The following is a 12,075-nucleotide window of genomic DNA, read 5'->3' on the forward strand; positions in this document are numbered from 1 at the left end:
CATACTAATGTTCTCAGATATCCAATATTTTGATTTTTAAAGGAAATATTCAAAATTTAAACTTTTGTTAAATAAAGTGTAGACACAGACTCTAAAACAAATGAACTGAGTTTCTGGAGCTACAAAAAATAATATGACTCAACAATTGTTTACTCTATATATTTCTTACTTCATCTTTCCCTTCTTCACTCTCTTTATCTGTCCATTGCATCCAGCATCCCTCCCCTCCCCCCTATCCCCCAATACAGAAACCTCTTTTGCTTTCCTCTTTGTTCTTAATTGCATTACGCTGTCCACTTACCATTTTTCTTCCTTTTAATCCATCCTCACTTCTCACTCTGTCCATCTGTTACATTTTGACTTAATCGAGCACAGTACCTATAAATGTGAAATGTGTGTGCTATTTTTACCCTTCCTCTCTCTCTCTCTGATATCTTCTTTTCATCTTTTTCTTTCTTTTTTTTCCCATATAAATCTCTTTTCCAGTACATATATTGTAGACAGGATATTGGACAGAAAACCTTTTTATCTATTGGGTTTTCATATGTCAAACATACATTATTTAAATTTTTTACAACAAATTATATCTATACAGTTGATAACTACAAATTTTTAAAATACTGTGTATTTATTTATAACTTATTTCTACTATTAAAGATACAAATTACATTTTTTTGCATAAGATACTGTGACATTGAATGGTAGCAGTTTTCAGAAGGTAGACTGTCACAGACTTTTTAAAGGTCTGTAGTTCAGGAAGAGATTTTATATGTCTTGGTAATCTATTGCATAGTTTTGTTCCTTCATGTTATACAACTTTTTGGCATAATGTGGTGTTACAATGATTAACATGTATGTCACTGTCTGACGTGGTACTGTAAACATGGGCACTTTTGTTTTGAGGAAAAAGGTTTTCTTTTCTCAGTATACTTTTTTTGACATGCATGACTACTTCCAGTATATAAATGCAGGGAACGGGTAAGTTTTCTGCTGCTTACTTGTTTCATTATTCTTATAACTGCCTTTAGTTTCCTGGAAACTATTATTGCCTGACATGTTCCCCATCCTGGAGGACCTCCTCACTACGGATCAATTGGAATGAAAGTAAATCTAATCTAATCTAATCTAATACTTTTCCCAGAAAATGATACCATACTTCAGTACTGAATGTACACAAGCAAAGTATACAGCCCTAACTGTTTCTGCACTACTACTGTTGCAAAGATTTCTTAGTACATAGCTCATTTTTGCTAGTTTTGAATTTAGGGATATGATATGAGTGCTCCATTTAAGATTTTTCTGGATATGAATCCCAAAAAATTTAGTTTCATTGATGGCACTAATCTTTTGGTTATCTATACATATTACAGGTTGTGCCACATTTTTATTTTGATTGGTGTGGAAATTCATGAGTACCGGTTTTTGGGGATTAACTATTAGCCTGTTCCTGGTAAACTATTCAGACGATCCTTTTGTAATATCTTTTGCAGATGCAGTAAGTTTTTCTTCTTCATTCCCTTCAATCAACAGACTGCTGTCATCTGCAAAACAGTACTGCTTCAGAATCCCTAACATGTGATGGTAAATCATTAATGTACACAAAAAAAGAAAGGGACTTAAAATGGAGCCCTGTGGAACACCATGACCTAGTCCACATGGTTCTGAAAGATGTATGTGGAGTTCATTTCCTTCCATGTACTTAATTTCAGATACCTGAAAGTGATATTCCTAATATGATTTAATCCATTTACTTGGCACACCTCTTACACCATACCTTTCAAGCTTCATCAGGAACACAGAATGATGAATCACATCAAAAGCTTTTGTTAGTTACAAGAATAAACCTGAGATATTTCTATGGGTGTCCACTGCATTTAAGACACGGTTTATCAGATTGAAAATGGCTGTTTCAATTGATTGCTGTGGTCTGAAGCCATGTTGACATCCAGAAATAATATTATTCTTGTCAAAGAATGTAGTTAGTTTTGAAAGGAACACTTTTTCAATAATTTTCGAAAACTCTGACAGTAGAGATACAGGCCTATAGTTACCCATACATTGATGATTATCTTTTTTATATAGGGGTAATACTTTTGAAATCTTCAGTTGCTCTGGGAAGACACCACATGATAAGAATGAATTGCATATGTCCAATAAAGGCAAAAGTATTTGTCTTGCTATTAGTTTTATAATACAATCTGGAATATCGACAATACCAAACATATAATCACTCTTCAGTGAATTAATGGTATTTAGGAGCTCGGTTGGGCCTACTGGACTGAGGAACATGAATATATTATTTATTTCAATAGATGAAAGTTATTTCCATGTTGTATTAGGCGGATCACCAAATTTTTCCTTCACTAATTTTTTTGTCTCTCCTCTTCCTCCTCCTCCTCCTCCTCCTCCTCCTCCTCAGAGGAGAGTTCCTCTCAACTTGGAGTCTGCATGATATCCCTATCCTTTTGGGCTTTAATAATCTACCTGTCTTTCATTCCATAGGAAGGAACTAGCAGTTCTGAAAGATAGGTATAGTTTCTTGGTATTTATCAGCAGTCCTTGGAATTTTACCTCCTGGATGTAAGTACAGGCCAGCCATTCTATAGGCCTGCAGTTTTACAGTTTGTAAGTGAATTTTCCACATGGTGCAAACAGCATGACATCATGCACTCTGATAATTCAGCACCAATTTAATGAGCAAAAATGTTGGTTTAGAGAAGACCAGTGAAAGATCTTTTTCAAATAATATAGTGCTGGAGTTTCAAAGGTGCTAGTAAACATTAGCTGAGAGGTAGTTCACACTGAGAACACCATATATTCAAAATTCTATTACTTTTCTATACTTTTTTAAATTGAATTTTGAGCAGTCTTTACCAAAATTATTCAAATGAGTAGTATTATCAGCAGTAGATATTAGAAATGCTTCTCAAACCTTTCACTACCTCAGTCCTGTGAAAGAGATAAAATGACCCAGACTTGTTAAAGTTTTAACAGTGTAATAAAATAGAGTGGTTGGAAAGTATTTTCCTGCTGGAAAATGCTAATATTTCCCAAATTAACTGATTTATTTTATTGAAACAAGATTTATTATGACCAGCAGAATATCTTACTTACTTTAGCTGCATACCCACCCATCCCCCAGAAAATAATTTCAAAAAATATCATAATATAGAACTACTCAAAACAAACTAATATTGTTGTCTTAAAGTTACAGATGAGAGATGCAGTGTGGCTATAATTAAACTTTTCCTTCTTGAGAGAGCCCTCACAAAAAATGAGAAATGCAGGACAATGAAACATTATGGAAACATTTGTAATGACATGCAAAAGAGAAATAATGAATGAATAAACAATTGAAAGAAACAAATTTTTATTTCCACATAAGAAAGTAACAATTGTTATTGCATACAACATTTATGTTTCAGGCTACAAATATTGCTTAATGTGATAACCATCTGCATCCAGAACAACCTGGAACCACAGGTGAGATCATTTCTTAGTTGTTCATTGCACTTTTTGAATGATGGGCCATGAATGTTTTGCTTTTGTGACACAGCTCTTGCATTGCTTGTAGTTTGCACACTGCCTCCAGCATTCTCAGCCATGGCAACAGTAGCTTCTTCAACAAATTGTGACACAATTCACCATCAGCCTCACGCTGGAGCAGTTCCCAAACTGCTAGTTAATTAAAACTCCCAAATCATGTTCTTCAGCACTATTATGTAAAGCGGACTTCTCTGTACTGAGTGAGGTAGCATAGTGGTTAGCACACTGGACTTGCATTCAGGAGGATGACAGTTCAATCCTGCATCCGGCCATCCTGATTTAGGTTTTTCATGATTTCCCTAAATTGCTCCAGGCAAATGCCAGGATGGTTTCTTTGAATGGGCATGGCCAACTTCCTTCCCCATCCTTCCCTAATCTGATGAGACCGATGACCTCGCTGTCTGATCTCTTCCTACAAATCAACCCAACCACAACTTCTTGCATTTCTTTAATGTGAAGAGCAGCAACACTATTCTGTCATTTTGATAAAACAGCTTTACAATTAAAGCCTGCTCCCTTGTCCAGATCCATGTTCCCTGTCTGCAACTGCAATGTACACTGATGCTTGTGTTTCAGTACTACATCACTGTAGCAGTACCAGTACCTAATGGCAAATCATGACACTAACACTCTTAACCACACAGATCCTGCAGTGTATGATCTGAACACCAGGTCTATAAACTTTGGCACCCATACAGTAAATATTTTTCTGTCTACCACTGGTCAAATAGTAGAAGTTTAACTATAACCACCCTGTACTTCCAAGTGAAAAACATGCTGATCTGATCTTGTTGTTCAATATTGCAAAAGTGTCACCATTTCTTCCAAATTTGTTTCCTGGTGGTTCAGTGTCATTCTGATGATTACTTCTGCTTGTTTCTTATTTAATAGTTCTCCAGTTTTCCTTAGTCTTAGGCTGTTTCAGTTTTTGAGCATAGCATATAATTTGCTCTTTTAGAGATAGATTGGAGGGCTCTACAATATGGGTGGTAACAGAGTTTCCAATTTTGAATATTGCTTATTCTCTGAATTATGTAGAACTCTCTCTTCATAGCACAAAAACTTTTCCAGGAGTTACCTTTTGTTCAATTTTGCCCCCCCCCCTCCTTTTTTTTAGAAAGAAACAAGACTCCAAATTCTGTAAGAACATGTTTAAAAAGGAGTTAAATTTACCATTAACACTTTCTTCTTTATAAACATTTGACCATCATGGTCAGATAACCCACTGTCTATTGGTTTTAAAGTTAAATCGCCTCTGCGATTTTGATCTAAGAGAAGAGTGTCAGTAGCTGCTTGCACTATGTCCTTCAATCCTCACAGAGAATTTTAATGTGGGAAATAATCCAAAGTTGGACATCAACAACTCTTGTTGTCCTCTGTAAACACTATCTCACAGAAAATGGATGTTAAAAGTTCCCACAAAAACAATTATTTTTTCTGTTAAATATACTTAAACTTATTAAAACTGTTTCTAGCAATTTATGAAGCTTAAGATACTTCCTGCCAGTAGCCCACAAGCAATCAGTATTACAAGCTTGTGTGTTTACTGATCAACTATTGGGACACGAGATTCAAAGAACTGTTCAATGCAATATTCATTAACCTGAAGAGTATGGGACTTAACCTACTTATATATATTCCATTTTCTTCTTACTAGTGGTCCCATTGCAGCATGATATTAGCGTATATCCATCAAGATGAATCTGTTCAATTTCTGTGATTTCTACTTGACGTTCTGATATGCACAACACATCTGTTGAAATTCCATGTACATTTTTCTTTTCCTGAATGGGTAAGAGAAGTTCATGTTTTTTGGGTATAGGTCTTCTGTTGTTTTGGTGGAAGACACTAAACACATTTTCTTTAACATTCTTTGATTCATCCAATCTGCAGTATTTTGTTGTACTAGTACCTGTTTGAACTATAAATATAAATATATATATATATATTCTACAGCTCTGCCTTTTGGATCAATTTCCCCTAAAAAGCCCAAGTTTAGACAATGGAAATCATTGGGCTAGGACAGATAATGTTCAGGTCTAGAATGGATACTCCTGGTAATCAACCATGAAAGTAGCATTTTACCAGAAACATTCAGATGTATGATGTGGTCAAAAGTGGGTTGATGTGAGTGGAGGGAAGGAGTAGGAAAAGATTTCATACTTCCTGTAGAGGAGATAGGACCCACAGGAGAGGATAGTATCTGAGTTACCTTTGATATTTCTGGTAACAACAGTCAGCCTCACTCCCACAAAATGCTGTGCAGGTGATGAGTGATAAGATTATACCATAGAGGTGAGGAACCTTCCGTCATGGCAACTTACAACAGGAGACGAGCACACTTCAGATAGTCCCATGGTGGTCTCAGAAATCCGTCACATGAGATTGGCCACCTGTACCCACTTCCTCAGGGAAGGAGGAGGGTCTTATCCAGTAAACCCCACGGTTTTCCGAACAGACAGTTCTCCTGGCATCAGTCATAATTGTGCCAAACTTGTGACAGTCAGTTTCCAACCAGTGATGTCATTTTCGTGTCTCATCTCTCTGCCATTATACCAAAAAGACAAGAAACCCTGCTCACAGCAACTTACAAAGAGAGATCAGCACTCTTCAGATAGTCCCATGATTCTCTCAGAAATCCATCACATGGGACTGTCAGTACTACAGCTCTCATAAGACTTGATTCTTATATGCAGTTCCTTTGCACCATCCATATACTTATTACATAGTATCTTATGCTCAAAGACAGTGAAAACTACTGAACCTCAGTGTTGGTTCTTGAGATTTCCCTCTTTCTGAAGGTGTCCTCAATTAGCTGAGGCCAATACAGGTGTCCATTTCATAGGACACATGTACATCTCAATTTTCAGCATTAATATTACAGGAGATAGATGTTTACCATTTGCAGTGCCAAAAGGTGAACACAGAACAAAAGAGGCACAGAGCATATTTCAGATTAAGGATTAAAGCATAACTCACAGGCTCTGCACTTTGTCATTTTGGCAGTTTATACCATGTTAGCAGTCAAAGCTAATGGATTTTCACATTGATATGGATTTTTTATTTAGATACCAACTCTATATAATAGTTGTAGATTGTGGAATACATCAACAATTCTGTTTAATAGCATGATCTTCTCCACACACTACTTTTTATTCCATTATCACTTATTGTACCCAAAAATTATTTGATGAACCTTAGTATAATAAATGTTATGTTCATTTATGACAATGTTCTTATTGTCAGATGTATCTCAGTAACGACCTTTAAAAGAACCTAATATGAGTGTTTGAACTATTGCACTTCTCACAGTCATATTGCACAGCTTGATTAAGTTACAATGAGTGTGTTGTGGAACAGAACTATTTCGCCTTGGAAGGCTTCACTAACTGACATGATAACTAATGCTATGAAGGCCTTATATAATCAAATATCAGCCTGTGGCTGGTCAAACTACCTCATTGTAATATGATGTCCCATTAAAGTTGTTGTCACAAATTCTGATATCTGTGGCCACTTGGATGACATAGCCACAATAGGCTGATGTGGGATCATTACTTTGTTTTTGAAACATAAGTTAATATTTGTTTGTGAATCTGTAATTAGCAATTATAATTTTTCTATTATCTAAATTGAAGGTGGAGGAGGGAGAAAGGAAGTGAAAGGGAATAAAGTAATGGCAATAGCTGCATCAGGACTCTATGCAGAAACAATGGCAATGACTGGAAATGTGTGCCAGACCATGTCTCAAAACCGGGATCCTCTGCTTACTAGGCAGTTGCATTAACCACTGTACCATCCGGACACAGTGTTTATTTCAACTGCATGGACTGTCTCGGCACACTCTCTGGCCGACCCACATTCTCACCCAATGCCACCTATCCATAATCCCTGTCCATGTCATCCATGCATCCTAATGTTTGATTCCCACTGGAAGTTGAACATAAATGTGCATCTGCACTGAACATCATGGATTTATTGCCCTCAAGGCAAATTTGTTATATGAATGCATGGTGTCTATTCTTTTGGATCTTGTAAATTGAAGGTGGTGGCATGAAGTCCCGATGCAGTTGATATCATTAGGTCCTTACCTTCCCTTTCCTTTTTCCCCCTCCATACAGTTTACATAATATGTATCATAGCTCCGTATTTTGCATGGTGCCTGTCTTTCAGACATGTCTGAAAGGACAGACACCACAGATTCATGTGGCTAATTTTTCTAAGTCACAATATTTTATGTACCTTTGGTTTTCTACATATGGTTCTGGAAATATACAGATTAATTTGATTGATATAGTTCTTCCACACTGACAGGAATGTAATAAATCCTAATGATACTGAGGCCAAGAGTGTCATTAATAGGGCTCAGTATCTCTTATCTTCATGGGCAGCCGAAAAGAAGGTCATATGTCTGTTCTATCCAGGGCCCTCCTACTTACCTATATGCAACCCTATAGAAAGGAAGCAGTACAATAAGTGGGTCATTTTATGATTGTGTAACATGTTTAGGTCTTCTTCCATTTCATTAACTTATAACCTTGATTCTGATAGCCGTTGTTTCAGAATACAAGCTTCAGTTGTTTTCCCAATAAATTTTTCCACAGGTCCAAGTCTTCCTCGACTGTTGCTATGCTTTTCCCTTAACAGGTCATTACTCCCGTTTGACAGGAACATAATATTGTGAGTAATACACTCAATGCAATGTTAATAGAACTGATGTTAACAGTACTGCAATAACTATGTTCATTGGTATAGGTATTACAATTATTATGTGTAACTCATGTCCTACACACACTGCAGTGGATACCTTGTTCGATGTATAGAGGGCTGAAGCTTCCAGTCTTGTCAAATACACTGTCTTATCAAAAGTATCTGGACATCCATTAGTGGACATTAATATGGTATGTGTCAACCCTTCGTCTTTCTGACGGATTGAACTGTGCTGGGGACACTCTCAATGAGCTGTCTGAATATCTGTGGAGGAATCGTAGTCCATTTTTTTTCAAGAGCCAAAACCAGAGAAGGTAGTCACATTAGCTGCTGGGGCCTGTAGCAAAATAGATGTTATGATACCCCGAAGGTGTTCTGTTGGATTCAGGTCAAGCCTCCGGGCAGGCCAGTCAATTTTAGGAATATAATTGCCCACAAAAGAGTGCCTCACAGATGTTGCTTTAAGGCAGGGTGCATTGTCGGGCTGATACAATCGCTTCTCGAACTGTCTTCCTCTCCGAACTGTTCCTGTACTGTGCACGGTATGCACTGCTATAAAATGTGTTCCCTTCCAAATTGAGCATTTTATTAAGCACAATGAGGCCACCACAACCTAACGATAAAAAGCATACCCATTCCATAACACCACATTCATCTGTACTTAAATGGTGGCCATACACATTATGGAAGATAACTTCTCCAGGGCACTCGCCAAACCCAAACCCTTCAACCGGGGTCCCATGGGGTGCAGCACGATTCGTCCTTCCAGTCGCTCATTTCCAGTCATCCACTGTCCAGTGATGTCACTCTTTACATTAGCTTAAGAGTCGTTTAACAATGACTACAGAAATGTGTGGCTTATGAGAAGCTGGTTGTCCATGTACACCTTTTTTTTTAACTACTTAGTAACTCCATAGTAGCTGGACTGCTGCTTACAGTCAAACTCACGAGTGTTATTTTTACAACCACCTTCGGCAACATTATAGAATCCCTGTCCATCAGTACATGGCGTCTACCTGCTTTCAGTTTAGCTGTGGCTGTTCCTTTGTGTTTCTACTTCACAATCACATCACCAACAGTCTACTCGGGTAATTTTAGAAGTATAGAAATGTCAGTAATCAAAGTGTTACTCAAGTATCATCTAATGAATAGTCTGCATTCAAAGTCATTGAGCCCTCCTGACTGACCTACTGTTACAGCTTCTCTACTGGCAACAAAATATTCCCTGTCTCCTTTTGTAACGTTGGCTCCATCTCTCATGAATTCTAGTTGTTAAATTCTGCATTACATAGGGGTGTCCAAATACTTTTGATCAGACAAGAGGAAATAAAATTGGCCACAACCAGAAGATTGGTTTGATCATAGTAATGCTGCATGCCTCTGGCCTTTGACATAACTTACCAAGCCATTTGTAGTGAGGCTTACCTTTTACCATATGCTGCTGAAAATGAGATGCAATTTGGCGTTCTTCACATTGCCAGAGGTGGTAAAAATTCATACTTGTAGTGTGGCATTTACCCTATGATACAATTTTGTGAATTGTATTAATGTTTTTTTTTTTACCAGGAATAAATAATAAGAGGAGCAACTGAAATCCCGAAGCAGCTTGACAACTTCAACAGACGGCTATAGGTTCCCAATGAGCTGGATACCAGGCCGCTTATGATCACTGGGCAATGCCCTTGCAGAACACTGCCATACAACCCCTCTTCCCTCTCTCTCTGTCCTAACGTGGACTAGTGGTGCTTTAGGTCCTATAAAATAATAAGAAGTGTGATGTCAGTTAGAAACGCAATATATTGATAACTATATATGACGGTAGTATCTGTTCCCGAAAGAACAGTTACCGTCGATGACCATGCAGCTTTGCTCGAAATGAAATGATAATTAAATAGACACCCTAGCTGCAAGCAGGCGTTGATACACTTCATTGGGGACATGTTGAAAATGTGTGCCCCGACCGGGACTCGAACCCGGGACCCCCTGCTTACATGGCAGACGCTCTATCCATCTGAGCCACCGCAGGCACAGAGGATAGTGCGTCTGCAGGGACTTATCCCTTGCACCCTCCCCGTGAGATCCACATTCCCAACATGTCCACAACACTACATTCGTAGTGCGCCTAATAGATGTTTGTCCATCATACTCATTACTCGTGGCAGATTAATCTACCAAGTCCCATACGAGTTCGGGCATAGCGTGTGCGTTCGCACAAGAAGGTCAAAGGCCGGGAACCCATATTTTTAACTATATATGACGGTAGTATCTGTTCCCGAAAGAACAGTTACCATCGATGACCATGCAGATTTGCTCGAAATGAAATGATAATTAAATAGACACCCTAGCTGCAAGCAGGCGTTGATACACTTCATTGGGGACATGATGAAAATGTGTGCCCCGACCGGGACTCGAACCCGGGACCTCCTGCTTACATGGCAGACGCTCTATCCATCTGAGCCACCGCGGGCACAGAGGATAGTGCGAGATAGTTCGAGTCCCGGTCGGGGCACACATTTTCAACATGTCCCCAATGAAGTGTATCAACGCCTGCTTGCAGCTAGGGTGTCTATTTAATTAGCAATATATTGAAGCAGATGTTCCACAGATAATCAGTCTGACTCCTGTGGAAAGCCGCTGCAACAAGACACGAAATGTGGGTTATTTTAATGTTTTAGCTTTTTAAGTACATCTTAAGACAAAAAAAGGGATACCATGAAGAAATTTTCCAATGGGATGGAAATCTGTAGATGTGATGTACATGTACAGACAAATAAATGATTACAATTTCAGAAAAACTGGATGACTTGTTCAAGATGTGCTTCACAAATCGAGTAAGTCAATAACTCATTGGTTCACCTCTGGCCCTTATGCAAGCAATCAACCAGCTTGGCATTGATTGATAGTGTTATTGGATGTCCTCCTGAGGGATATCATGCCAATTAGCATGTTAGATACTCAAAATCTCGAGCTGGCTGGAGGCCCCTGCCCTAATGAGCAAATGTTCTTAATCTGGGAGAGATCCAATGACCTTGCTGGCCAAGGTAGGGTTTGACACGGACGAAGACAAACAGTAGAAAATCTCGCCTTGTGCAGGTGTGCGTCAACTTACTGAAATGTAAGCCCAGGATGGCTTGCCATGAAGAGCAACAAAATGAGACACAGAATACCATCGACAGGGCCGGCCTTAGCCATCCAGGTGCCCCAGGCGAGTCGTCCAGTTGGCGCCCTTTATTGTATAAATAGCGAACCTGGCAGTGCTTTGCAACACGGTATTTGACTGTTTTCTAGAAATCGTCTGAAGTGGTTAATGGCGTCATCTTATGATCATAACATGGTTTTCTCCATCGTAAATTTGAGTATTTTATTTTTGTAAATGGAAATGAAATCCAAATAATCTGAAAGCCCGCTAAGACGCTCCATGTGAGTCTTGTGTACTTATAAATATTCATGTGCTTTTTAGTTTCTTCAAGAACTTTTTCTTTTTCAGCTTTTCTTTTCCGATTTTCTGAACCAGAAAGCTTTTTTTTAATCATTTCCTTCTCTTCTGGCATGATTTAATAATTTGACAAATTATTGCTTGGACACTGCTCTATTTCGCGACCACAATATTCGACCTATAACAAATAAAGAAATTCACCTATCAGTAGACGTAACTAGAAAAAAACCTGAACTGAAAGATAAAAATGTTTTTCACACCTACCAGAAAATTAAAATGTTGACACAGTCACGACACTCGTTTCACTCACAATTATTCAGCCACGAAAACATGACCGCTGCCTCCGACTCTTACTGACAATTACTGACATGCGGGTGCAAATC

General features: G+C 38.3%; 2 non-coding genes across 2 annotated transcripts; both read right to left on the bottom strand.

The window, feature by feature from the left end:
- Positions 1–10,208: 10,208 nt before the first annotated feature.
- Trnat-ugu (transfer RNA threonine (anticodon UGU)) lies at positions 10,209–10,283 on the bottom strand. The gene has a single exon. It is a non-coding gene; the product is annotated as a tRNA-Thr (tRNA).
- A 366-nt stretch (positions 10,284–10,649) lies between these two features.
- Positions 10,650–10,724, bottom strand: Trnat-ugu (transfer RNA threonine (anticodon UGU)). Its single transcript has one exon. It is a non-coding gene; the product is annotated as a tRNA-Thr (tRNA).
- Positions 10,725–12,075: the final 1,351 nt, after the last annotated feature.

Source organism: Schistocerca nitens, chromosome 8 (assembly GCF_023898315.1).
Source record: "Schistocerca nitens isolate TAMUIC-IGC-003100 chromosome 8, iqSchNite1.1, whole genome shotgun sequence".
Taxonomy (NCBI): domain Eukaryota; kingdom Metazoa; phylum Arthropoda; class Insecta; order Orthoptera; family Acrididae; genus Schistocerca; species Schistocerca nitens.